General features: G+C 45.1%; 1 pseudogene; it reads left to right on the forward strand.

The window, feature by feature from the left end:
• The first annotated feature begins 1,495 nt into the window (after positions 1–1,495).
• LOC134369091 (histone-lysine N-methyltransferase PRDM7-like) overlaps positions 1,496–26,514 on the forward strand; it is a 31,014-nt pseudogene continuing 5,995 nt past the window's right edge.

Consider the following 26,514-nt stretch of genomic DNA (forward strand, 5'->3'; position numbering starts at 1 on the left):
GACCTAATGCTTCGACAAGCTTGCATGACTCTACTTCCCTCAAAATCCCCTTCCTGATATTTACCTAGACAGTTTACATTTCTGCATGTCAGGAGCAAAGGAGAACATCTCAGAGCTCGTTGGCTCCCAGGGGCCTCCTCTACGTTTGTTAGAGAAAATAAAAGCCACTGAAGACATGGGCTCACACAGCAGCTGGTGTGAGGACACTCCCAGGGAAGTTCAGGGAAAACCATGGGAACATGTGAGCATCATGAAGAAAAAGTTGGACTCAGAGGCTGATTGACCAGAGAGTGCCTGAGGCTCAAGCATGGTGTCTGGGGACAGGCAGCATCGAGAAAGAAGGATGTGGTGGTACAGGTGTACTAATTGGTGCTAATCTGTCATCATCAAAAGGGTCGAAGGACAGGTAGGACTTCACACAACTTGGTCCCAGGCAGTTTTTACTGTGTACTTCATGTGCTCTTTGCCCTGGTCCCTTTCACCTTGCCTCTTTTGCAAGAGGTAGCCCGGGAGTCTACTTGTGCAAGTGAAAGTGCAAAACCAGGTTACCAGAATAAAGAAGGAAGGGCAGAAAACACAGTTGTGAAGCAAGGGGGTGCCCGTGTACAATTCCATAGAGACACTAGAAAACAAGACAGTGACATCAGTCACTCAACACAGCCCATGGGGAACCACGATCGGTACCCTCTACCCAACAGGGAGGGGAGTAAAGAGAAAGATCACGAGGAAGAAGGGTGTAGGAGATCTGGACGACACCCTTGACCTACCGACCCACTATACATACCGAAGAGAGGAACCTACATACCTGCGCACGACTTCCTTTCTTCCAAAGCACAAACGGCCGGTGGCCATCTGCCATTGGTAGAAAGGAGGCCACGGCTTGCTCTCTCAGTTTCTGGGAAGGCACTGCATAAATGTGTGCATGCAGGCGGAAGGACATTCTGCTGAATCACCTCCATTGTGCCAGGCACTGAGGAGGAGTGGGTCTGATACTTGCAGAGACAATCGTGCACTATTTCTGAGACCCCTAATTTTCCTAATCCTGAGGGAGGGCTTGCAGTACTGCTCTCTGCCTCTAGACCCGATGAAATCCAGCGCAGCATCATATAGAGCAACACATGGGCCCGACCCTCAGAGAACCTCATTCTGTCTGTGGGCTGGAACTGAAATACCCAGTACTGTCCAATGCGCCCACTTCGTGTCCTTAAGTACTTTATGTTGTCTGGGTTTGGTGCCACACAAGACGCAGGCATGGACTTTGGACTGGAACACTCATTGGACTTTACAAAGTGCAAACCGGCTGTGTGTGTGCACTGCACCGGGCAAGCTTGGAGGGCTTCCTAGAGACAACGGCCAGGGCTCGCAGGCGGGGCAGTTGTGCCCCAGATGCCTGAGTACGGGAGGCGGGGCCATCCTGCGTGACAGCCACTACCTCTTCATCCATTGGCCGTGGACCCACAGTAGAGGTCTGGGCGTGGCTGGGTGCCTTGGCGCCATGAAGCCGGCAGAGCGGGCCAAAGTCCTGCGCATGCGCAGAATGCCGTGACCGACCGCGAGGCTCCCGGAAGTTCTCAGAGCCGGAAGCTGCCTGCGGCTCGGCTTCTCTAGCTGCTGCTGGGGGTGTGCAGCTCAAGGCTTTCGACCTTGCCTACCCGGTGCAGCTGAGCCTGCTGAGGACCAGGGCAGCATGGCGAGTGAGGCGGGCTCCCGGGAGGAAGGGGCTTCCGCCGAACCCTGGATAAAGGTAGGTGTGGGAAAGGGCCCTGGGGAGGGAGGGGCCGGTAGGCCTCTTGGGGAGCAGCCGCCAGAGGCCAGTAATGGCGTGGGGTGTGCGACCCTGGCAGAGTTGGGTGGGACGCCCGAGGAGGCCTCCGGGACCGGGGTTGAAGCTGTGCAGGAAAGCGAGGCCTTGGCAGAGAGGGAGGCGGCGGCGACCGGGCAGGAGGTGGCGCCAGTTTTGTTTGAGGCAGTGGAGGTGGTGGAGGTCGCTGTGGAGGAGGAAAGAGGAGAAACCGGAAGAGGCTTGTGAGGAAGGAAAAGTCGACGACCAGGAGGATAAAGAGCAGGAAGACGTGGTGCTGTGCTTGTGGATGTAATGGCGGTGGCGGAGGTCGTTGAGTGGCAGGAGGAGCAGGAAGAGAAGGGGAAATCCGAAGAGGGACAAGGGGAGAGAGAAGTCGAGGAGCAGGAGGATGTGGTGCTTGTGTTGGTGGATGTTATTCAGGAGGTGGAGGAAGTTGAGCAGGACGAGGAGAAGGAGGAGCAGGAGCAGTGGAAGGGGGAGTGGGCGCAGCACGTGATGGACGGTGAGAGGGTGGTGTAGGAGCCTGACAGGGAAGAGGAGGAGGAGGAATTTGAGGAATAAGTTCAGGAAGAAGACGTGGGGGAGGAAACTCTGATGCAACTTGTAGAGCCTGAGGAGAAGCTTGAATAGAAGACCCCGACACAGACTCTGTGGAGCCCCATGTTGTCCTTATTCCCCCTGTAGTCACTGGAGGTCCTTCAGTTAGAGTTGGAGCCCGTGAACAACCAAGCCAGGAGGGCCTTTGCTCGTTTGAGGCAGAACCTGGTGCAGAGACGCAGGACTCATCTCGGTCACCGAAGGGCCATCATCCAGGGCATCCCTGGCTTCTGGGCCAAAGCCGTATCCTTTTGAATCTCGCTTTGTACTGACCAGTAGGAGCATGGGCAAGGGTAATAGCAATCGATCCACGGGACAGCTCAACATGAGAATATACAGGCTTTTCTGGCCGGTTGCTCAGTTGTTTAGAGAATGGAACTGATAGCACCAAGGACCAGAGTTCCATTCCTGTACTGGAAAACATCTACTTGGGGGTTGTGGGGGAAGGTACAGACTGAGGGAAGACGGAGCTGCAGCCACACTCGTGCAAATACAAATACTTATGGCACAGAGACACTAACTGGGGCGGAGAATTAGAAGTCATTCTGGATCAGTGTCGTGAATAGCACAAAGGAGTTCTCATGTAGAAAAGGTGTTTGAAGGACAGGCTTTGCTGACAATAATGCTGTAGGAAAGTGTATGAATTCCCACCCTAGTCAGTAAGAGCTGATAAAGTGCATACTTAGATACAAGCAGATTCACTTTTGCCCCTAGTACATCAGGGACACATAGAGCTCAGCATCCCTCAGAAAGGAGCCCCTCCCTGTGTCAACGTGGACAGTCTCCCATTTAAGGCCATGGAAGGCACCCATTGCCTTGAGTGTGTCTCATGAAAGGCAGGGAGGGCACGGTGCATAAGGTGTGGGAGACACAATGTGTGAGGTGTGGGAGACCCCTGCGCAACACACTCTCCTAGCTGTTTATACATGCTCAGTTGCTTCTAGCGCCTACTTCCGTAGCATGGAAAGGCTCCTTGACCTGAGGCAGATTGTGAACCACCCCGAGATGTTGGCCATGATCAGCGATGAAGATGAAGACTTGCTTAGCTACATGATCGACTTGGAGGTCAGAACTAGTGAGACTGAGGCTGGAAGGTTGAGCGGGGAAGGATAAGAGAAGCAATACTTTCAGGCAAACAGAAAAGGGTAGGTGACCTGAAGAGAAATTTTAACCTTCTCCACTTTGTCATGACAGGTGGAGGAAATCAGGCATCCCATTCACTGCTGCAAGATCATGTTGTTCTTTCGGAACAACCCGTACTTCCGGAATAAAGTGATTATTAAGGAATATCTCATTAATGTCACCGGTAGGAGGTGGATCCCAGGATGGGTAGTGAAGGTGTTGGGTTTATCATCGTCAGCATGCTCCAACCCCTTCCTGTATACTTTTCTTCCCTGCAGGATACAGGGCATCTCATTCCACTCCAGTTCAGTGGTATCAGGATTATGAACATGAGGCTTATAGCCGCAGGCACCACAACAGCAGTGTTAACTTCTTCAACTGGTTTTCTGACCACAACTTTGCAGGATCTAACAGGATCGCTGAGGTAGGGCCTCACTGCGAAAATTCAGAAATGACCAGGGAGGGTTCCCAGCCTTCTTGGGAATGGTGTCTGAACCCTGAGCGGTCCTGTCCTGGTTCCCCTAACAGATCATCTGTAAAGACCTATGGCTCAATCCCCTGCGGTACCACATGAGGATGCAGGTGCCTGGACAGGGAACCGAGAGGGCAGGTGAGCAGCTCAGGAAGTAGGGGCTGAAATGCATGTTTTTAGGTACCTGGACACTCATTTCACAAGTGTAGAAATTGAAAGACAGGGAATGACACAAACCAGGTCACCCAGGGCATCAAGATGAAACAGGAACGTTGGAGAAACTGCACTGCAAAACAAGTTATAGCTGGGGAAGCTTAAGCCCACTGCACTATAGTCAGTGTCCGGAGTCGTTTGGACAGAAGCAAAGCTCAATCCTTTACTTCTCTGAACTTAATTCCATGACAGCCAACCCCACCCTCAGTCATTTCTCCACCCCCTTAAATTTTGGCTCATCAAATGTTCCTCCTTTCACCCTTTCCACAAAAGGCTATGAATATTTGTACAGTCTCATTCCTTTCTCTCATCAATTTTCCATTTTGGTAATCAGTGTCTTTTAATTTTCTTTTAATTATCGCCTTAGCTTATTCTACTCATACAGAGAACACTGGCAGTGGGGCAGATGTTACGGAGAGCAATTTCTAACACATGGTAAGGGGAAATTGAAGAGGTCACAAACGGGGAAGGGCTAGTTTTTCCTGGGCAGGACTTTGCATAATTAAAGCAATTTTTAACATTTTTCAGAGAAAATGAGTTTTTATGTGTGTTTGTGTGTTTTAGAGTATTCCAAGTTTTTGAGTTGAATATCTCGGAGCATCAGACTTTACCTAAAAAAGCAGAACTTCTAAAAAGTGACTTCAGATACAGTGTTCTCATGCTCAGGATTGAAAGAAAAGCCGGTCAGGTGATGAAAAATGCAGACAGCAAGACACTTGGATAAAATCGGATTGGTGTGAAGGAGAAATAAATACCATCAAACATATGTGTCTCTGTGTGTGTGCTTGTGTACCGGATTGGGGTGAGATTCTACATAGGTCAAATCCATGTGGGATTTTTAATTCTTTGTCCTGGAACTGTCAGTCTGTGGAGGATCTGGGCTTATAAAGTTGTAGAGAGCAGATACACCAAGGTTTGGGATTCCGTCTGAGGACTTTTTTTATTCCTTCCCCACAGAGCAGGGGGTTGTGGAGAAAGAAGAAAGGAAAGAGAAACAGTTTAGTTTGACACTTCTTGTTTTTCCCAGGAATGTGAGGGTAGTTCAAGGAAAGGACCTAGTGATTACAGAAGTAAGATAATCAGGGTGAAATTTTCTTGCACAGGGCTCCTCCAAATATCCTCTCTTGTGCGTTAAGAGAATTCAAGGTGGAAATATTAAAGTTCGTTTCTCTTCTGAACCAAATGTCATCCTTAGGTAGATGAATGCACAGTGCTTTGCTGGGACAATCAACCTGTCAGGGCCAGGCTTCCCAGCAACATTTTAAGAAATGGGAATATATGGTATATGAAGGGACTGTGGGAAAGGACACAAAGGGATGAGGGAAGGCAGTGAAGGTGTGGCTTTGTTTCTGGCAAAGGTGACTAAGTGAAAAGATAAACTTTTGGGAAAAAGCGGGTCTCCTTGTAGTTGTATGTGAGTCCCGTTGTTTTTCCAGGTGACTGAGTTTGGGCAAAAAATATAAACAGAGCAGGGAGGTGGAGTGGTTAAATATACAACTGCTAGACTTTCACCCATGTGCTGTCTGTCCCTAGATGATCCTAGATGTAGACATTATTCTTAATATTCCTATTTTCAGATGGTCTAAGCTTTTACCGAAGACCCTGTGTATTAGGTGAAGATCCCAAAATGTAAATAGGTAAGCCATTATGAGTACATTCCTTTCTTGGTATACTCCAGTGAGAATGTTGTCTTAGTAAATGATACCCCACACTGTATTAGGAACCCAGAGACCTTTCATTTTCTGTGGTGTTTTCAGCATGTTGTGCATAAGGTTAACATAAAAGGAAAGAACGGGACAGGCTTTCTAAGCAACTTGGTCCATCTTGATCCAAACAGCAGGAAACTTTTCCGGTGCCATGTGCTGCTACCTATCTTCCATTGTGCTTGTAAAAGAGAGCAGTTCCAGAAGCCCTGCATGAGAGCAGGTCAGCAGATTTCTGTGTGCCCTTTTCTGAGTATTTAGCTGCAAGTTTAGGGGTCTTACTTAGTGTTTAATGAATGGAGAAAAGGTTAGGAAAGGGTTCTCGAAATACTTATCTCCCGCTAGCCCTTGGTTGCCAGTTTTAACTGTAGCTGCTCTTGGAGTGAAATGTGAGGAGAACTTCCATGGAGGGTCTAGCAAAACCGTAGCTGTCTACTGTTGACTAAACTGCTATTGCCTAGTGGCTTGGTCATGTCCACCCAAGAGAATGCAGCTTCCTGAGTTTCGTCCTTGACTCATAGGTGTAATTCAGTCATATTACTGCTTTCACATGGTCCCGCTGTTTTGGGGTTACCAAAAGAAGTGTGAAATTGTACATTTTCCCTAATGCTTCCTTCCATGGAGTATCAGTGCATGTGGGCCTCATAATCACATGATTAATTTGTGAGCATTCTGACTTGATATCTCTGAACCACATTTGTTTTTCCTGATGTCAGTGTCTTGGTATTCTCTGTTTAAAATTCAAATTGAGTGTCTGCATTTCACCAGGTGTCTTTGTCATTCTGTGTGTTAGTGTGTGTCTCTTCCTCTGACTCTGCCTATACTTTTATCATCTGATATCATTTATCCTTGCTGATGTAAACTGAACACTCACATCTCTACAGTGGTTTCAATATTTTCATCTCTTTGCTTTGCTGTCTGCCACTGTTACCGTTTGTTCATTCATTCATATATAGTTTGTGTCTGAGTCTGTCTCCAAGTGAATTTGGCTGTTTTCTCCATTTCTCTGATTCTGCCTATACTTTTATCATCTGATATCATTTATCCTTGCTGATGTAAACTGAACACTCACATCTCTACAGTGGTTTCAATATTTTCATCTCTTTGCTTTGCTATCTGCCACTGTTACCGTTTGTTCATTCATTCATATATAGTTTGTGTCTGAGCCTGTCTCCAAGTGAATTTGGCTGTTTTCTCCATTTCTGCATCAAATCCGTCTATCTCTTCTAACTGAGATTATCTGTGAGTTATTTTTGTGAGTCACGGAAATGCTTTACTTATAGGCATAACTAACCTTGTTACATATTTAGAAACAGGGATAGCTTGTGCACTCACTGAAGTTAACGAGGAGCATAAATCCCACTTGGATCACATAAGAGAGGCTTTCGGAAAAGTCAGTAACAACTACGCCTCCTAGTTCTGCCCCCTTTACCCCTCGCCCCCAGAAGAGAATGAACGCTTTGAAGGGAATGTGTCAGGTCGTTTTCAAGGGCGGGGGCGAATCTTGGGTTTACTTGTCAGGTTTACTTGTAAGTGTTCTGTAAACACAGTGCAGTGGTGAATGGAGTTGATGGTCACAGCCCCTCCAGTTTTTAACTGGATTATTCCTTTAAAAACCTTAATCTATGCACAATTTCTTTATGATTTGTTTGTTCTAAGCTATTTATGTATGGGTTTGTCATTGCATGAGAAGTTGTCAAAAAATCTCTATTCTCGTTGACCTCCTGCAGAGAAGTGAGAGGGGGACATAAACTAAACAGGGCATTCAGAAAGGGCAGGTAACAGTGTGAGCCTATTCTGCCTACAGGGTCTGGGTGTTGAAGAAATGTGAGGGCTTCAGGAAGAGATAATTTGGTCTAAAGGCTTCTAAGCCAAAGAACATTCTATCTGAACTTTCATGTCTTCTCAAGAATTTTGGGAGTTCGAGCAATTATTCTTCGAAATGTGTTTTTTTTTTTTTTTTTTTGTTTGTTTGTTTGTTTTCCTGCCCTTTTCTCTTTAGCCTCTCTTCTGGGACTGTCATTCTGGGCTTCGACTGTTCCTCAAAACTCACTGGGGCTTGACCTCCATTGTAACAGTGTTAAGAGAGTGGGAAGTACTATTATAATATTTGCAAGATAGGGTCTTTGAGGAGGGATTGGATTGTTAGTACTATGCCCTTGTCCGTGAAGTAATGAGTTATCATGGGTGTGGTTCTGACAACTTTAGAAGGAAAGCAAGTGAGCAGGTTAGCTCTCTTGCTCACCCATTCTCTCCCTGTGACAGCCTGCATTGCTCTGGAGTCACCACCAAGAAGAAGGCCTTCACCGGATATGTTTCCTGGACCTTGGACTTCCCAGCCTCCAAAACTGTAAGAAACATGTTTTGTTTCTTTATAAATCACTCAGTTTCAGGTTTTCTGTTATCGGCAACAGAAGTGGATTAATACAATTGGCTTGCTTTATGGGGATCACACAGTCTCCTAGGCTGTGTTTAATTTTTTCTTTCTTTTCTCTTTCTGCTCGTCATACAGGATCATTTCAAGTGAACTAACTAAGTTTTCTGATTTTTTCTTCTGCATGCTCAAACCTTCATTTGAAACCTCTAGTGAAGGTGTCAATTCACATGTTATGGTTTTCGAGCTGTTGATTTCTATCTCCTTATTGAGAATCTCTATTTGGTTAGACATTGTACCCTTGGTTTCTTTTATTTCTTTGTGCATCATTCCCTTTACCTCTTGGACATATGTATGACAGTTGATTTGGGTGATTTAAAGACTGTCTAATAAGTTCATTGACTGGGAGTCCCCACCCACCATTTTTTAAATTATCATCATCATCATCATCATCATCATCATCATCATCATCATCATCATTACTATTTTCCCGTGAATGGGAAGTGCTTTCATGTTTCTTTGCATGCTTTGAAAAGTTTTCCCGTTTGTTAGGTTTTTGTTTTGTTTTGTTTTTGAAACCTGGAATTTATGATTATTGCAATGTAGTAATTTTGGAGAACACGTTATTCTCCCTCACCATGGTTTATTTCTGATCATTATAGTCGATTTTTTAAACTTACTTTTCAAAACTGTTTTGAGTAGACCATACTTGTCGTGTGCAATCACTGATGTCTCTGTTCCATTAAGCAGTAATTTGGGAGACATTTCTTTATGTGCCCAGAACAAAATGTAAGACAGGACAAATAAAAAAAATGCTGTCTTGTTCTTTTCAGATTGGCTCAGAATTTTGGTACACCGTCAAAACTATACGAGCAGTTTACATCTGTTCAAGTCTTCTCTTGTGGATTACCTGAAGCCTAAAGATGAGCCTGAGAGAAAAGCTTGCTGTATTAGTCTGTTTTTGTTGCGTATAAAAAAATACCTGAACTGGGTGATTTATAAAGAAAATGAAATTTATTGCGAAAGTTTCTGAGGCTGGGAAGTCCAAAGTCCATCTTGTGGTGGCAACAGTGACCCAGGGGTCTCACGCTGCAAGATGGTGGAAGCTGAGAGAGAGAGAGAGCAGAGAGACAGACTCTCCTCTTCTTTTAAAGTCCTCAGAACCACGTCACTCACCACCATTTTTAAACCATTCACTACTGCATGGTGCTATAATCCAATCACCCCTTCAGGGATCCACCCAGAGCGGCCAGTCCCTGAGGTTTGGGGTGGATTGTCCCCAAGGCGGGAAAGACCAGGTCCCGCCTTACCACCCGAGCCTAGGACTGAGGGGAGCCTGTGACTGACAGGCTTGGCTCCTCCCTACTCTCCGCCCCTTTATGTCCTTCTGATCGCTCATTGGCGGGAGCGTTTGGGTCACAACTCTGATAGGTGGTTTGGTGGTACCGGTGGCTGCGTGGCCGTTTCAACCAGAGAGGATCCCAGCGGGCGCCAGTCAGGGTGGGCAGCGGGGCAGGAGAAAGCCAGAGAGACTGACAGGAACTCGGGAAGTCTTTGCCGTGCAGTAAGAAACCCTTGTAAACCTTTAGCCCGAGACCTTCAAATTTCAGCCTGGGAAACCCCAGATCCCCTGATCCCCAAGAGACCTCGAATCCGCTAACCTGGACCGACCTCAAACCCCCTCGGCCTGAGACCCCGACGCACCTCAGCTTCAGCCACCTCAAATCTACCGTTCACCCACAGGAACGCCAAATCCTCTAATGCTTAGAGCCCAAACACCCTAAGCCTGAGGAATCACAATTCCCCTCAGCCTGGGAAACGCTAAATACCGCAGCCACAGAGAGACTGAATTTCCCCAAGCTCAGAGATCCTACTCAGCCTGGAAACGTCCTTCTGCTTCAAAGACCCCCAAATAACGTCAGTGTCAGAGAGCCTAATGCCCCCTAATGAGAGACCCCAAATCTCCTTAGCCTGAGAGACCCCGAGTTTCCTCAGCCTCAAAAATGCAAAATCCTCTCATCCTCAGCGACCCCAAACTCCATTTACCTGATGAATCCCAAAGCCTCTCGACCTGAGTATCCCAAATCTCTTCAGCACGAAAGACCCAAAATCTTGTCCTGAAAAACCCCAAATACTATCAGCCTGAGATACCCCAAATCCCCTCAACCCCAAAACCCCCAGAACCTCAGCCTGAGAGACCCCAAATCTCATTGGCCTTGGAGACCCGCAATCTCCTCAGCCTGTGGGATTGCTGCTCCTTAGAGATCCAGACTGCTTTACTCCCACAGTTTTCCAGAATCTCCAGTTGAAGATCCCAGAAGCTTCCTATGAGAAATGTTCATTTCCTCTCAGTGGAGCTGGTGAGTCTGACCCGAGTCCCATCAGTCAGGGGGCCTCAAAGTCTCCATGGGCCTCCCCCAGCCCTCACATCACAGGACTCCCCTCGAAGATACCTGAGCCTTGACCCTCAGGCACCTTTGCCACCCTTCCTCAGACGCGTCAAGATGCAGGGGAACTGAAACAGTACAGCTTATGTTAGGTGGTCTGTCATGGCCAGCAGAGACCCTCCCCCTATCCCATCGATAGCCCTCAGACCTCCCCAACATCCTCCAGTTCTTGCAAGGTCTCCACATCTTCCTGGTCTGGACAACATGGCCAAGTGGAGAAGACAGAGCCTGGCTGTGCATAATGGTCTGGGCTGTGGCCTCCTCTCAGCACCATCTCTTTCCACAGGAACGTTGGCCTTGTAGCTGGGAGACTCAAGGGTTGTTCCCAACCTTGGAGTTGGAGCAGGTAGTTGCCAGCCTGTCCCAGCACCGAGAGCCCCAACAGGTCCCGGGAGGAGACCCCTGAGGGAGATGCAGGGAGTACAGGGCAGAAGCCCAAGGTGAGAGGTGGGGGAAGTCAAGCTGGGCTCCAAGCAGGATCTGTAAGAAGGATGGAGAGGGGAATCCAGTGACAGGAGCTGGTGTCTGGGGGGCCACAGACCCATGGCCTGCAACTCTGTGTGACCCTGGCTGTGAATGTGCGTGGAGTGGGGACAATTTGTCCCGTCTGGGACATGGGAGAGAAGAGGACACTGGAATCAAACTCTCTGTGTTGGGGAGAGCTAGAAAAATGCTGTGTCCTCTCAAACAGGACACAATCTGGGGAGGGCGGGAACAAATATCTTTATCCTTGTTTCACAGAGACCACCCCAAGGCCCCAGGCTGTGTTCTGCTTGTTATGATTACAAGGTAGAAGAAAAGGCCCCACTCGGTGTTGTGATGTATACAGTAAATCACTGATGAACTATGTTATTTTCTCTAGGCTAAAGATGCTTTCAAAGGCATTTCGATATACTTCTCCAAGGAAGAAGGGGCAGAGATGGGAGAATCGAAGAAAATTTGCTATAGGAATGTGAAAAGGAACTATAATGAACTGATTAACATAGGTTACTCCAAGTGCTGGCTGCAGACCAGCCTGGGAAATAGAAAACAGGTCTTCTGTCCCTGTATTATTATGGCTCTCTCTTAGGTGGCTGCATCTGCCCACAGTTCCCTTCTGTATGGAGACAAATCTGGAGGGGAAATTTTGTTCTTTTTATTTGTCAGGGTATGGCTGAGTGTCGGCACTAGTCATGCAGAGCTCACATCTTGACCTTGTTCAAGACTCTCCCAGCCCATGCTGAGCCACACTGGCTTTGTGGTGCTTTCCATTGCCACCACCCTTTGTTCCTCCTCCCACCTCTTCCCTTTTAGGACAAAGATTTGGCTTCTTTCTAGAGCCCCTCGAACAGCTTTCATGTGTCACTGGAGGCAGGCCAAACTCCATGTGGATGACACTGAGGATTCCGATGAAGAATGGATACCTAGTCAGAAAGGTGCGGGGCCAGGAGGAATTAGAAGTGACCTCCTGAAACCAGCCTGGGTTGATGTCTCGGCTTTATCTTAGGAGTTAACAAAGGAGAACATGTTCTCTCAAAAACAAATGTTCAACAAACAAGCAAGATGCGAAAGAGTATATACAGTAAGAGGCTGTTCATATAAAGGTTTTAAACGTGTAAAATGATTACATATTTTATTTACAGATACAGTAATAAGTGCTAAAAGTATAAAAACCTGAATGTGAGTAAGAAATACCAAACTCAGAAGTTATCATCACAAGAGAAGGAGGAAGGGCTGGCAGGTGGCTTCACTATGTCATAGTTACCTTTTTTGTTTGTTTTATTTTTACTTTTGAATTTTGAAATAAAAAGTAGAAATAAAAACATCTCAAGCAGCTGTGGCAGAATGTTGAAATGGGACTGCATGGTGGTGGATTTATGTTTTCCAGCATTATTCTCTGTACTTTTCTATACGTTTAAAGTTTACCATTCTTTAAAGTCATAAAGAAAGACTGGTTTTGCTAAACATTGTTAATTAATTAGTGGGCAATTTAACTAAACCTTAATTGAACTGTAAATCCACCAAAGAGCTTTCTAACCCTAATCTCATAATAGTGCAGTCATTGGATCAAGTGTCTTAGAAGAAGAAATGACTAACCCCACGGTTTGTCACACATCATTATCTGGATTCAGTTAAATCCCCATCTTAGTCAATTTATTGTTTCTTATTGTGGTAAGAAATCACATAACATAAACTCACCCTCCTAACAGTTTTTGAGTGTTTCATATTATCAGCTATATACACACTGATGTGCAAGAAACTGCTAGAATTTTTTCATCTTGCATGACTATAAAACTATACCCATTGAACAACAACACCACATTTCCTCCTGCCCCAGCTCTTGGCAACAATTCTACTTTGTTTCTATGAATTTGATTACTTTAGATACCTCAAATAATGAACCATGCCATATTTGGCTTATTGTGACTGGCTTATTTAACTTAGTAAAATGTCTTCAGGATTTATCCATGTGGCAGCATATGGCAGGGTTTCTTTATTTTTTAAGGCTAAATAATATTGCATTGTATTTCTATACCACATTTTCCTTATCCATTCATTTTTTAATGGATATTTAGGTTACTTCCACCTCTTGGGGGGAATCTCTCTCTTCCTCTTCTTATAAAAAGCACTAATCCCATCATGAGGACCCCACCCTCATGAACTCATCTAGCCCTAGTTACTTCCTGAAAGCTCCATCTCCAAATATTATCACACCAGGAAGTAGGGTTTCAAAATATGAATTTTGGAGGAAAAAACCCAGTCATAGCACCCACTCTTTTAACTGAGTTTTTTTCTTGCTGAGTTGTAGGAATTCTTTATATATTCTAGATATTAACCCCTCATTAGATATATGGTTTGTAAATATTTTCTTCCAGTCTGTAGGTTGCCTTTTCACTCCTTGATTGTTTCCTTTGGTGCTCAGAAGTTTTAAAGTTTTACATAGTTCTCTTTGTCTATTTTTGCTTTTGTCACTTATGCTTTGGTGTCATTTCCAAGAAATCATGGCCAAACTCAATTTCTTGAAGCTTTCCCCCATGTCTCCTGCTTGAAGTTTTATACTTTTGGGTGTCACATGAAGGCCTTTAATCTATTTTGATGTAATTTTTGTATGTAGTGTAACATAGGGTCAATCTTCATTCTTTTGCATATGGTGATCGAGTTTTCCCAATACCATCTCTTGAAGAGACTGTCCTTTCCTCCATTGTGTGGTTTTGTTCAGCGTTTTTTCATGAAAGTCAAGTCTATATATATATATATATTTAAATAAATGTAATAGAAACCTTGTCAACACAAGATGAAGCACAGATGAGGTTTTTTTTTGTTTGTTTTTTGGTGGGTGACCAGTTACTTCAGTTGGTTAGAGTGTGGTGTTAACACCAAGATCCAGAGCTCTATTTTTAAAAAACATTTTAAGAAAATTAGCAGTGCCTCCAATAGAAGCAAAGGTCTTCATGGTACTTCAGAAACCATTTTCAAATCACCCTTGGATAATACTTGGAATTGTCACTCTCTAGTTCAGAATTCTCTGTCCCTAATGAGAATCTTCTGAGCTTGGAAATATTTACCAATCAAAACACTGATTTCTCATCACCTTTTGGTCCATCCTCCTTGGGTGGTCTTCAGAGTGGAACAGAGTAAACACCAGAAGGTGAATACCTGAAAAATCCTATTGACACAACAATCTTCCTCATGTAAGATCCAAACACAGGTAAGAGAAGGAGAATGTGCACAGTATCGTAGGACTGCTGCCTCCCTTTTCTGATCTCTTTAGCACAATGTCGGACATCATCCTTTTAAGAGTTAATAAGAAGAGCAATGATAATCACTACTGCTTGTTTTATTTTTGCAATATTTCAGACTTTATTTTAAGCATTGTACGTGAATAAACTCACGCAAACCTTACAACAACCCTATGAAGTTGGTACTATAAGCATAACCATTTTGTGGATGAGAAAACTGAAGTACAGAAATGTTAGATTATGCCTGACATTACAGTCAGTAGTGGTTCAGTCTAATCCAATACTCCTTCTTTCCCTAAAGTACTTAAGAGCTGATTAAAACTTTCTTCTTTTGTAAAGTTCATGCTGCCTTACTCATACACCTTTACATTATTCATCTGACTGATTATTTCAACCTGATTCTTCTCTGATGTGCTAAGTGAGAGATATGCTAAGACAGTCTGAGGGGAGCTTGGCAATATACAGTCAATTTACATTGTGCCTGGTCCCAGATGAAGACGGAGATAGTTCCTACTCTCTCATAAGGGACCCATTCGGATGTGAGAAGACTGCTCCTAGCCCTGAGAAGTTTGAAGTTTGATTGAGAAACAACAGATAGGAGAATGACTTAGCACTTCATGTATATTACACTATTCAGTAGAAATGTATCCTGGTACTGATTTGAAATGCTCATCCCTGTAGGAAGAAGTTAACTGCTCCTTCCTCTGGGCCCGAACTAGGCAAATCTCATGCTGTTTGTAATCATTTGTATAGCCTGCCACCTCTGTATTACGAGCTCTTTGAGAGCCTGGTCCATACCTGATTATTCTCAGGAGTCCCAGGCCCAACTCAGAGCCCTTGATGACCCCCTCAGTGTTTTCTGAATAATTCCAAATTTTTCAAATTAAAATAGAGGTAACAGGGTCAGAGAGTGCTGAAGATAATATCTTTGAATTAGATTTTGACTGTAGAGATGGTTGAGGAGGAAAATTGATGTTAGGACTATAAGAGAAATTATTAATCTCAAAACACTTTGGTGAGCGTTATTACATTTCATGTTCACTGTACCATTAAGAATTAGCATGTATGCCAATTTACGGATCGGGAAAGTGAATAGAATTAGCTGGTAGTACACCATTACTTAGGCAGAATTGGTACAGGAACTAGTTAATTCAATTTCAAAGTTAAATATCCCTTCCAGGATATGGCAGTTTGCAGCTCTTAGCATCACTCTCTTAGTTGTCTAGATAACCTTTATGCCAACTGTTTCTTCTCTTCCCAACCTCACTGTTCATTCTCCAGATGTGTTTTCTACCCTCTGTGCTTTCCTACCTTTCTCCTTCTGTCAAATGTCTCCTAGTTCATAGAAGATCCCCTCTTTTTCCCTATAAGCCCCTACCTCCTTCTTTCACAGACCTTGTTGAGTCTCCAGGTAGTCTTCCAGATTATTCTCCCTCCCTCGCTCTCATGTATATATAGAAAGTTGAAGCAAAAGAGCCTTAAGACTGTCCTGCCCACACAGGCCTTTCCCTTTCTCTCTGGTATTCAGTCACTCCAAGTTTTTCCAGGGATTGTTGAACCATTAACTAAAGTCATGCATGTGAAAACAGGTTGCAAGCCCTAAGGAACGAAAGAAATGTATGTTGTCTTTTAATATGTGATTCTCACATTAAAGGGAATATCCAGATCACTGTTAAATAATGAATCTATTTTGAAGAAATTGTCAGGAACAACAGATTTACTGAACACAAGGGACTCAGAGAAGGCCCGGAAACGAGTGTCCCCTCCTGCAGAAGCAAGTACCTCCGGACAGCATTCTAGAGAAAAATTGGGTAAGAGAAAATAATTTGGGGACTTTAGTCCCTCTAGGTCCTTTAGAAAGGTTGATGAGTATGGTCTAGATATGTGGCGTAGACTTTCGATAGACCTGTGCTTAAGCTGGACTAAGCTGAGACCAGAAGTTAGATGCTGTATTGAATAACATGTAAGAACAAACACTAACTCTGAAGTCACACACTTGTTATAATCCACGTAGAATCATTTGGACCTTGGGAAGACATTATAAATTCTCTGAGCTCATTAATGCTAATCTGTAAAATGAAGATAAAGACCAATGGCTCATATATTGTTTGAAAGCACTAAAATAAATATACATTCAAGGTGTCCAATAAATCCATCTGTGATAATAGAGACCACATTTTCTTATTGTATATCCCTGCCCTTGTTCAATGCCTAATATGTAATGCACCTTCAACAAATATTTTATGTATAAATAAATGCATGAATTAACGGTTTGTTACTAGAAAGTTTCGGAAGTTAATCCTGATCCTGGGAATCCAGAAACTAAAATTGAATTATGCATCTGTAGTCAGTGTGGGTGTAGAGTCTTAGTCTCTCTGAAATAATAGTTAAGAGGTAGTGAAGGGGTGGCGAGCCAGAGTATGTAGAAGGATAGACAATAATTTGATGGTAGGAGATTTCACATTTTCTGACGATACAGGGACAAACACTCCAGACTCCTAACTTCACTCACTTAATCTTCTCCAATGTAGAACTCAAGAGAAAGGAGATTGAAATGAAGATGTGTAGCCTGCGAGAAAGGGTCATGCATACAAAGAGGTCTGTGAACCTCAGGATGATGACTACCTGTGTAAGTGACCCTTTTGGCCCACTCATGGAGAAGGCTATTCCCGGTACAATAATTTTATCTTGTTGTTTGAACCCAAATCATTCCTTTACTCTGGTGGCTTGGAGTACAGGATTGAGGCTGAATTATGTAAATGCTGGGCTCTTTCTGAAGCTCTTTATATCCAGGAACACGCACTATACTTTTCCTAATCCCTGCTGCTCTTGCCTTCAGATTGTGAGCAATGCCAGGACTACTTCATCGACAGCTGACTGGCTTATAGACCCCCTACATTTGTAAAGGACAGTGCAGTGGACAAGGGGCATCCCAACCACTCAGCCCTCACTTTGCCCCCTGGGCTGAGAATTGGGCCGTCGGGCATCCCCGAGGCCGGGCTTGGAGTATGGAATGAGGCATCCGATCTGCCGTTGGGTCAGCACTTTGGCCCCTATGAGGGCCAGATCACAGAAGATGAAGAGGCAGTCAACAGTGGCTACTGCTGGATGGTGAGAAGGGCCTACCTTAACCCTGTTTTCTAGCTTCCTATATCCCTTCTGTGCCTTTGGTGGGACATCACCTTCTACATGCTAGAACATGGATAGTGACAACATGGTTAGATCTGTGTACTTAGTGGTCTTTGCATGAACCTGGAACTCCTATTTAAAGGTCAGTGGGTGAGTGGGAGAAAAGTGGCACAGAGACAGAAAAAGTGCATTCTCCCTATGGGGCCTCAGCTCTGACGGGACAAATCAACTCAGATGTGTAGATGATGCTGAGGAGTACACAGCATGTGTCACCATTGGCGGCTGAATCCATGCAGGCTCAAATGCATGGATGACAGTAGAATAAAATAATTATGATTATTACCTGCCCATCAAACCCAAAAATGACTAACTTATTTTTCTGAAACTCAGATCACCAAGGGGAGAAACTGCTATGAGTATGTGGATGGAAAGGACAAATCTCGGGCCAACTGGATGAGGTAAGGCCAATAGGTTTCGGGTTCCAGCAGGGACACTCATCTCTCTCAAGCTCGGCTTCTTTCCTCCTCAGCATGCCTCCCTCGATGGTTTTTACACTCTCTGCTCCCCTTACAATGTTCTTTCTTATTATGAACATCCAGGAAAAAAGAGGTAAAGTAAAAACATTACCATTTTTTAATCAAAAAACTAAATCTCTATGATAGACAAAATTGGGGCACCAGGATAAACCCTGAGGAGCCTAGATTCATTGGGGATGCTGGATTCACACTTTAATTTATCTAATCAGCATTTATTAAGCATTTGCCGTACTCTAGTTTAGAAAATGGAGTACATCTCATGAATAGATCACACAACCCATGCCCTTGTGAAGGACTAATGCAAGCATAAATGAAACATTTGATTATAGGAGAAGTACACAAGGCCAAGGCAATGTAAAAGAAGGGACCTTTAATCTGTGAGGACAGGAATTCTTCCCAGCTTCAGTGAAATTAAAACCTGAAGCCTGAGAAGTGAGCTGCAGGGTGGTCATGGACCTCTGTGCTGCATGGACCAGCCCCTTTCCATGAAGGTTCTTGTTTTATTAGAGGATAAGAATAGGGATATGCTGTTATTATTGTGTATTATCATGCTAGGCCAAAGGAACATCTAAGTTTCTATGGGAACCCAGGGAGGCAGGTGAATGGCACCTGGGTAAACTATGGGAGATTAGAAAAAGGTCTTTCAAAAGAAGATAGACTTGGGGTGATTATAGAATGATGTGAGCTAATCTAGAAGCAGAGTACATGATTGATTAAACACCAAATTCTGTGGTATAAGTAGAAATCGATTGAGAGTTTAGAGAAGTGAGAAGTCAGTGTTTTATGGCCAATCATGGTGGAGGTAAGTCTGTAATTGGGCTTTGAAGAATGGTTAAGTAGGCAAGGGGGGAAAAGCATTCCAGGCAGGATGAGCACCATAAGCAGGACTTGGAGAAAGAGGCTTAGGTATGAACAGAAGGTTCCTGGAGGAGGGTAACGGCATGGCCCATCACAGCATGGGGGCCTTGACCATCTGGTGACAAGCCCAACACGGCCCTGGCAGGTAGTGGAGACTCACTGCCTGTTATTTTCTGTCCCTTTGTCTGCCTCAACCCCAGGTATGTGAACTGTGCCCGGGATGATGAGGAGCAGAAGCTGGTGGCCTTTCAATACCACGGTCAGATCTTCTATTGAAATTGCCAGGTCATCAGGCCGGGCTGTGAACTGCTGGTCTGGTACGGGGATGAATATGGCCAGGAGCTGGGTATCAAGTGGGACAGCAAGTGGAAGAAAGAGCTCACGGCAGGGAGAGGTAGGCACCACATTATTCTTTAAAAAGGACAGAAAAGAAAGAATTCTCCTTGGGAATTTTCATGGTACAACTGTTAAGTAGAGTAAAATGCAGTCTGAAGTCAGAAAAATTTCAAATCAGGTGTTTCTGAAATTAAGGCTTTGTTTTATATGCATTTGACTTTTAGGGACAATTTATATTTTAAACTTTTTGTTCTCATTTTATTTTTTTAACTACTTTATATGCAAAATATATAACAACATATAGTCCTGACAGGCTTAGAGACAAAGAACAAGTTCTCAAGCACCTACCGGCTGTTTCAACAAGGCAGTTTCTTCTGGCTCTTTTAATTATTTCTTAATTTCTTCCGTATTTCTAAATAACATACATATGTTGTTTTTCATTCATTCATTATTTCAATTAGTTGTCATGTGAATTCTTACTCTGTGCCAGACAATGTTCGAGGAACAGGAAATATGGATAGAACAAGATGATCAGAATAAGTGCTATTGAGCAGCTGACATGTGAGTTAGGGAAACACGCAGACACACACCGGCATGTGCATGAAATGAGATAGTCATTCATGCTTTCAAGAAAACTAAGCCAGAAAAGTGCCTAGAGATCATCATGAGGGGAGGGAGGGTATGGCAGGGAGCATGAGTGAAGGTTCCTCTCAGGACATAACATTTGAGAGGTTCAGAGTTGTGCTCAAATGTCTCCAGGCAGAAGGAGCAGCTCGTGCAACAGCTCTGAGGCAGGAGAGAGTGAGGGTGTTTGAGGAATGGCTGAGACCACCCAGGTGAAGGAAGCAGAGAAGAGAGCAGAGGTCAGAGAGATACACAGAAGCCTGGACATGTAGTGCCCATGATTCCTGCCAAGACACTGGGGATTTTCCTGAGATGGAAACAATTGTGGACTTTGAGTTAATTTTCAGAAAATAATCTGCAGTGTGTAATCCCCTCAGAGGCCACATCAGTCTCCAGGTAAGAGAGGATGGTGGGTTGGATAAAGATGGGAGTCAGGAGGAAAGAAGTCTGATTAGGGATACAATTGAAACAGAACTTCCTATTAAATTTGAAATGTGTTAAGACTGAATGAAATACCTCAACTAGGAAGACTTGATGTGTCACCCAAGGAAGAACATATTTTTATTTTATGATTTGTGGACACTGAGATGGAAGCAATCCATAATCTAGTTTAGGCAGCAGGAACCAGAGTCCTTTACTCAAGGGGGCCTGGACCACTCTGAATCCCACTTCCTGATGGAGAACCAGGTACACAAGAGTCCTCAATTAGATGTCTTTGACTGGGGAGACTCAAACTCAGGTGTACTTACACATGCTCTTTAACTCTACACTGCCTTCTACATTTGTGCATCTCCAGACGAAGTGGTTCCTGACTTACTAGATCCTTTTCCCCTCATAAGAAAAGTCACTAAGGATGAGTCCATCCATAATAGCCCCTTTTCGTGTTGCTATAACACAATACCTGAGACTGGATAATTTATAAAGAACAGAGTTTTATTTAGCTTATGATTCTGGGACAGCTGCACCTGGCATGAGCCTCAGGCTGCTTCTACTCATGGTGGAAAGTGGTAGGCAGCTGGCGGGTACAAGCGGCAAGAGGAAGCAAGAGAAAGAGTTGGGGGAGGTGCTAGGGTCTTTTAAACAACCAGCCCTCATGGGAACTAATAGAGTGAGAACTCGCTCACTACTGCCACCTTCCAGGGAGAACAGTAATTCATTCATGAGGGATCTGCCCCCATGATTCAAACAGCTCCCAACACTGCCATATTGGGGATCAGATTTTCACATGAGTTTTGGGGGGACAACACATCCAAACTCTATCACCATCTATGTAATCCAGAGTTATTATTTCTCAGTAGAATAAAATAGCTGCAGATGCTCTATCAGGAAAAGTACCCAGAGATTAGGGAGAGAAGAGGATATGATATGACCTAGAAGATAATTGTAGTGTGTGTGGGGGGGAAGTCACTGCAGTTCCTTCTGTATAAAGACTGAAGCTGCCTCTGATGCTATTGAAGGTCCCTGGTTTGGCTGATCCATAGACAAGGCCCTTGATGTGGGCTTTCTAGATTTCTGTGGAAGATGTAGTAAACAAAAACAGAATGAAAAATAGACTGTAAAGGAATGCTCGGTGGGAGACAGCTTGTATTAACACATGAGGAATGATTAGTGGAGCAGGCCTTACCATACAACAAAGCAGATGGCCCAGTTGTCTACACCTCCCCTGACCAAAACCTTCTGCTTTCAGCGGAACCAAAGCCAGAGATCCACCCTTGTTCTTCATGCCCTCTGGCGTTCTCCAGTCAGAAATTCCTCAGGCAACATGTGGAACACAATCACTCCTCTCCAACCTTCCCAGAGACATCTGCAAGAGAACATCTCCAGCCAGGAGATCTCTGTGCAGTGGGTCAGAATCAGGAGCAGCAACATCCTGATCCACACAGCTGGAATGATGAGGCCGAAGGTCAAGAGGCCAAAGAAAGGTCCAACCCTTATATAAGAGGACAAGGCACAGGAGGATTTCAAGCACATTTTCCAGCCCGCCCAAAGGCCAAATGGGGAGTTCTAGGGAGAGTGAGATGGAAGGAGAGTCCAGAACAGGCCAGAAGGTGAATCCAGAGAACACAGGCAAGTTATCTGTGGGGGTAAGAATCTCAAGAATTGCAAAAGTCAAGTGTGGAGAGTGTGGGAGAGGCTTCAGTAACAAGTCAGGCCTCATCTGACACCAGAGGACACACACAGGGGAGAAGCCCTATGTTTGCAGGGAGTGTGGGAGAGGCTTTGGCTGTAAGTCACACCTCATGCGACACCAGAGGACACACACAGGGGAGAAGCCCTATGTTTGCAGGAAGGGCAAGTGAGTCAGCAGTAAAACCACATCTCAACAGAGAGTGTGTGGCCACCACACACCTCCACAACCCAGCACTGAGGGAACTTCAGAGAACTTCTCTTGACCTCTCATATTCCCCAGGAGTGTAGAGACAGATGTGACCGATCAAACACACCCTCCATTTTCATGACCAGAGATGAGGCAGAAAATGTGGGAGGCAGGGGTTCCTTAAGGGTTCATGGTCTGTGGACGGGTGCGGATCCCCTCCATGTCCCACTTGGCTCCCCTCCATGTCCTTCTGGCCTCCTGTTCCAATAAACATCATCCCCAGACAAAGCTACAGTGCAGGCTGTGTACCTTGTTCTCAGTCCCAAAGGTGGGAGAGTCCAGGAGGCCACGGAGAACTTGGACTCTCAGCTGGGTCTCATGGGAACCAAGCCCTGCTTAAATCACCTCCTGGGCCCAGGGAGAGAACCAGGGGAGGACATGGAGACTGAGATGGGCTAGGAGGGGCCCGCCTCCACCAGAACCCCTTTGGCCTTTCCTGTTTCCTCTGATCTCTGTAGCCTTAGAGGCAGAAGCCAGGCAGGGACGTGAGTGGGAACTCAAGAGACAAGGAAAAGGAGTCAGGAAACCAGTTCCCCGAGCCCCCAACCCCTTCTCTATGGGTCCAGTCTTAGGCTGGGTATCAGGCATCATAGCAGAGGGGGCAATTGCAGCCCCAGGATCTGGGGCATGTTTACAGAGCAGGGCTTCGGTGGTGGGGTGGGCCCAAACCCTGTAATCACAGAGCCCTCCCCAGCTGTGGGCTCTTGGTCCCTGATCCTCCAGCTCCTGGAAACAGCGTGAGGGGGGTGGGAGGAGACCACTGCGGTCTTGGTCAGAGGCTGCCCGACATATAATTTGCATATGCTCCTGGGTAGGTCATCTCCCCCAGACCCAAACGTTCCACCTGTAAAATGAAGTCTCTGGAATTGGGGAGAGGGAGGCGGGGCCTGGAGAAGGGAAGGAGTCATGGGACAAATCTGCCTGGGCAGGTACCCAGGAGGAGAATGCTCTAGGAGGTGGTAGATGGATGGAGTCATGGGAGTAACATTTTGGGGACTCCACTGTGACCTGTCTGAAGCTGGGGAGCTTGAGATGGGGTATAAAAGGCTGGTGTCCAGGGCCAGGGTTCCACAGAGGAGCAGGGGGGAGATGGGGATGGTGCCCCCTCCTCTGCTCCTCCTTCTGCCCCTGGTCCCTTCTGGGAGTGAATCCTCACACAGAGAAGAAAACCATGTCTCTGAACAGACTGAGTGTGTCTTCAGTGAGAGGCCGGTGGGCACTGGGGAGAAAGCTACTGATCCTGTGCCGGGTGGGCTCTGAGCATTGGGGGCACTGCCCAACATGGAGGCCCCATAGGTCTCAAGGCCCTGTCCAGGCACAGCTCCAGGGAGCTAGGTGGGCAGCCCACAGGTTCAGACTTGAAGACCTCTTTCCCTCAGGGCTGTGACTGGCATACAGCATTCGACGTGGGAGCCAATTTCTGATCAGATTCTGCTGTTGACAGAGAGAGAGGTGGTGAGTTCACAGAAAAACAACAGGCTGACCTGGAGTTGGCAAGTGCATCACAAGCAATGAAGTTGTGATGAAACCCAGAGTCTCGAAAACAGCATTTAAGTCCTCTAAGAAAAGTGCTAAAAGTAATCCCTGCAGATGTGTCGTGGCTGTCCTGATGTGCTCAGAATGCTGAGGAAGGAAATCAAAGGTTGACGAAACATCCACCTGCCTGTTGAGGGTTACAGGATTGAAACAACGTGCTGGAGACTGACTGCACTGGACATATTACAAGGTAATATGGGGAATTTTAAACAAGTGCTGGAGCAAATTGGGATCCTAGAAAAATGCAACTGAGTACAGGTAACACTGGCCTCAGCCCTTTCAAGTTAAGGAAGGGTTTGAGGTTACCTGAGAACCAACCCCGACCACAACCATGATATCCAGCCCTAAACCTCGAGGCATAATCCTAACATTAACCCGTGCAATACTGGTGTCTCTGTCCCTACAGTTCCCATCAACAGAACGAACCCACCCCCATGGGTTCACAGAGCCCTGGGGTGTTGGGGTGGGGATGGGGGGCCACACAGCTCTGGACCTGGAACCATTTCTCAAAACTTCTGTCTTCATCTTGCTGTCTACATTGCTTGTTTCCTTTCAGTAGATGAGAGTGGAAGCCAGACTGAGAAGGGGCCTCCACCTGGATCACAGGTAGCCCTGAACCCTATGACGACCACATAAGAATTTCAAATCAACTAGCCAGAATGAAAAAGAAGCATCCCGAGAGTGTCTGCAGTGCAGCCAGGGATGGCAGTCACTGGACCATGCCAGGTGTTGGGATTGAGGTGTCTGGGCACCCACATTGCCCTGGGTAGGTCTTGTCACCACAATCTACCCATTGTCCAGTCTGACCCTCAGCAATGTACCCGTGGTGCCTGGAGATGGGCAGGAATGGTCAGCACATCTCAGAAGTCACCCAAGTGTCCCCCAGCTGATGACCTGCAGAGAGCTGACACTGAGGACATCGGCCTGACCTTGTCCTAAACTCCATGTGTGTCGACCCAATTAAGGTCAGAAGCAGCCAGTGATTGCTGCTTCTTGGAGCCAGTGACATCGATAATATTGTGATAGATGGAAAAGAACATGAGAGAAGAGAGTTCGATTGTGTGTATAATGAGAGATATACAGTGAGAGATGTAAAGTGAGATATGCTGAGATATTTATATAGTGAGATATGTAATGAGATATTTTTATAGTGAGATGTTTATATAGTGAGATATTCGTATAATGAGAGTCTTATACAGTGAGAGATACATAATGAAATAAATAAATAGTAAGGTTTTTATATAATGAGAGATACACAGTGAGAGATATATAGTGAGATATTTATACGGTGAGAGAGATATATAGAGGTGTATATGTATTTGTACATAAGCACACTTACATAAAAGTCTCCATTTCTTGGCAAATTATCCAAGAACTCAGCCAGTCTGTGGCAAAATTTAGTCACAGACCCTGGTGTATTAGCCCATTTTTGTGTTGCTGTAACAGAATACCTGAGACTGGGTAATTTATAATGGAAAGAGTTTTATTTGGCTTAGGATTCTGGGACAGCTGCATCTGGCGCAGGCCTCCGGCTGCTTCTACTCATGGAGGAAAAGCAGCAGCAGCTGGCGGGTACCAGCAGATCACATGGTGGGAGGAAGCAAGACAGAGAGAGAGAGAGACAGTCAGGCTCTCCTCTTCTTTTAAAGCCCTCAGAAACACGCCCCTGAGCACCATTTTTAATCCATTCACTACTGCATGGTCCTACAATCCAGTCACCTCTTTAAGGTTCCAACTTTCAATTACCATAATAGGATTTCCCACCCTCTTAACAGTCACAGTGGGGGCTAAGTTTATTTATTTATTTATTTATTTTGTTAATTTTATTTTGTCAATATACAATGTTGTTTATAATTGTGGCCCATTACTGAAAACTCCCTCCCTCCTCTCTCTCCCCTCTCCCTCCCAACAATGTCCTTTCTGTTTGCTCATCGTATCAACTTCAAGGAATTATAGCTATTATATCTCCCCCCCATGCCGTTTTTTTTTTTTTTTGCGTGTGTGTGTGTGTGTGTGTGTGTGTGTGTGTGTGTGTGTGTGTGAATTTATTTATCTCTTTTTAGCTCCCACCAATAAGTGAGAACATGTTGTATTTCTCTTTCTGTGCCTGACTTGTTTCACTTAATATAATTATCTCAAGGTCCATCCATGTTGTTGCAAATGGCACTATTTCATTCCTTTTTATAGCAGAGTAGTATTCCATTGTGTGGATATACTGCATTTTCCGTATCCACTCATCCGATGATGGACATTTGGGCTGGTTCCAACTCTTGGCTATTGTAAATAGTGCTGCGATGAACATTGGGGAACAGGTATACCTTCGACTTGGTGATTTCCATCCCTCTGGGTATATTCCCAGCAGTGGGATAGCTGGGTCATATGGAAGATCTATTTGGAATTGTTTGAGGAACCTCCATACCATTTTCCATAGAGGCTGCACCATTTTGCAGTCCCACCAAAAATGTATGAGAGTTCCTTTTTCTCCGCAACCTTGCCAGCATTTATTGTTCAGAGTCTTTTGGATTTTAGCCATCCTAACTGGGGTGAGATGGTATCTCAGTGTAGTTTTGATTTGCATTTCCCGGATGCTGAGTGATGTTGAGCATTTTTTTATATGTCTGTTGGCCATTTGTATATCTTCCTTAGAGAAATGCCTACTTAGCTCTT

This window comes from Cynocephalus volans, unplaced genomic scaffold, assembly GCF_027409185.1.
Source record: "Cynocephalus volans isolate mCynVol1 unplaced genomic scaffold, mCynVol1.pri scaffold_35, whole genome shotgun sequence".
In the NCBI taxonomy this organism is placed as follows: Eukaryota; Metazoa; Chordata; class Mammalia; order Dermoptera; family Cynocephalidae; genus Cynocephalus; species Cynocephalus volans.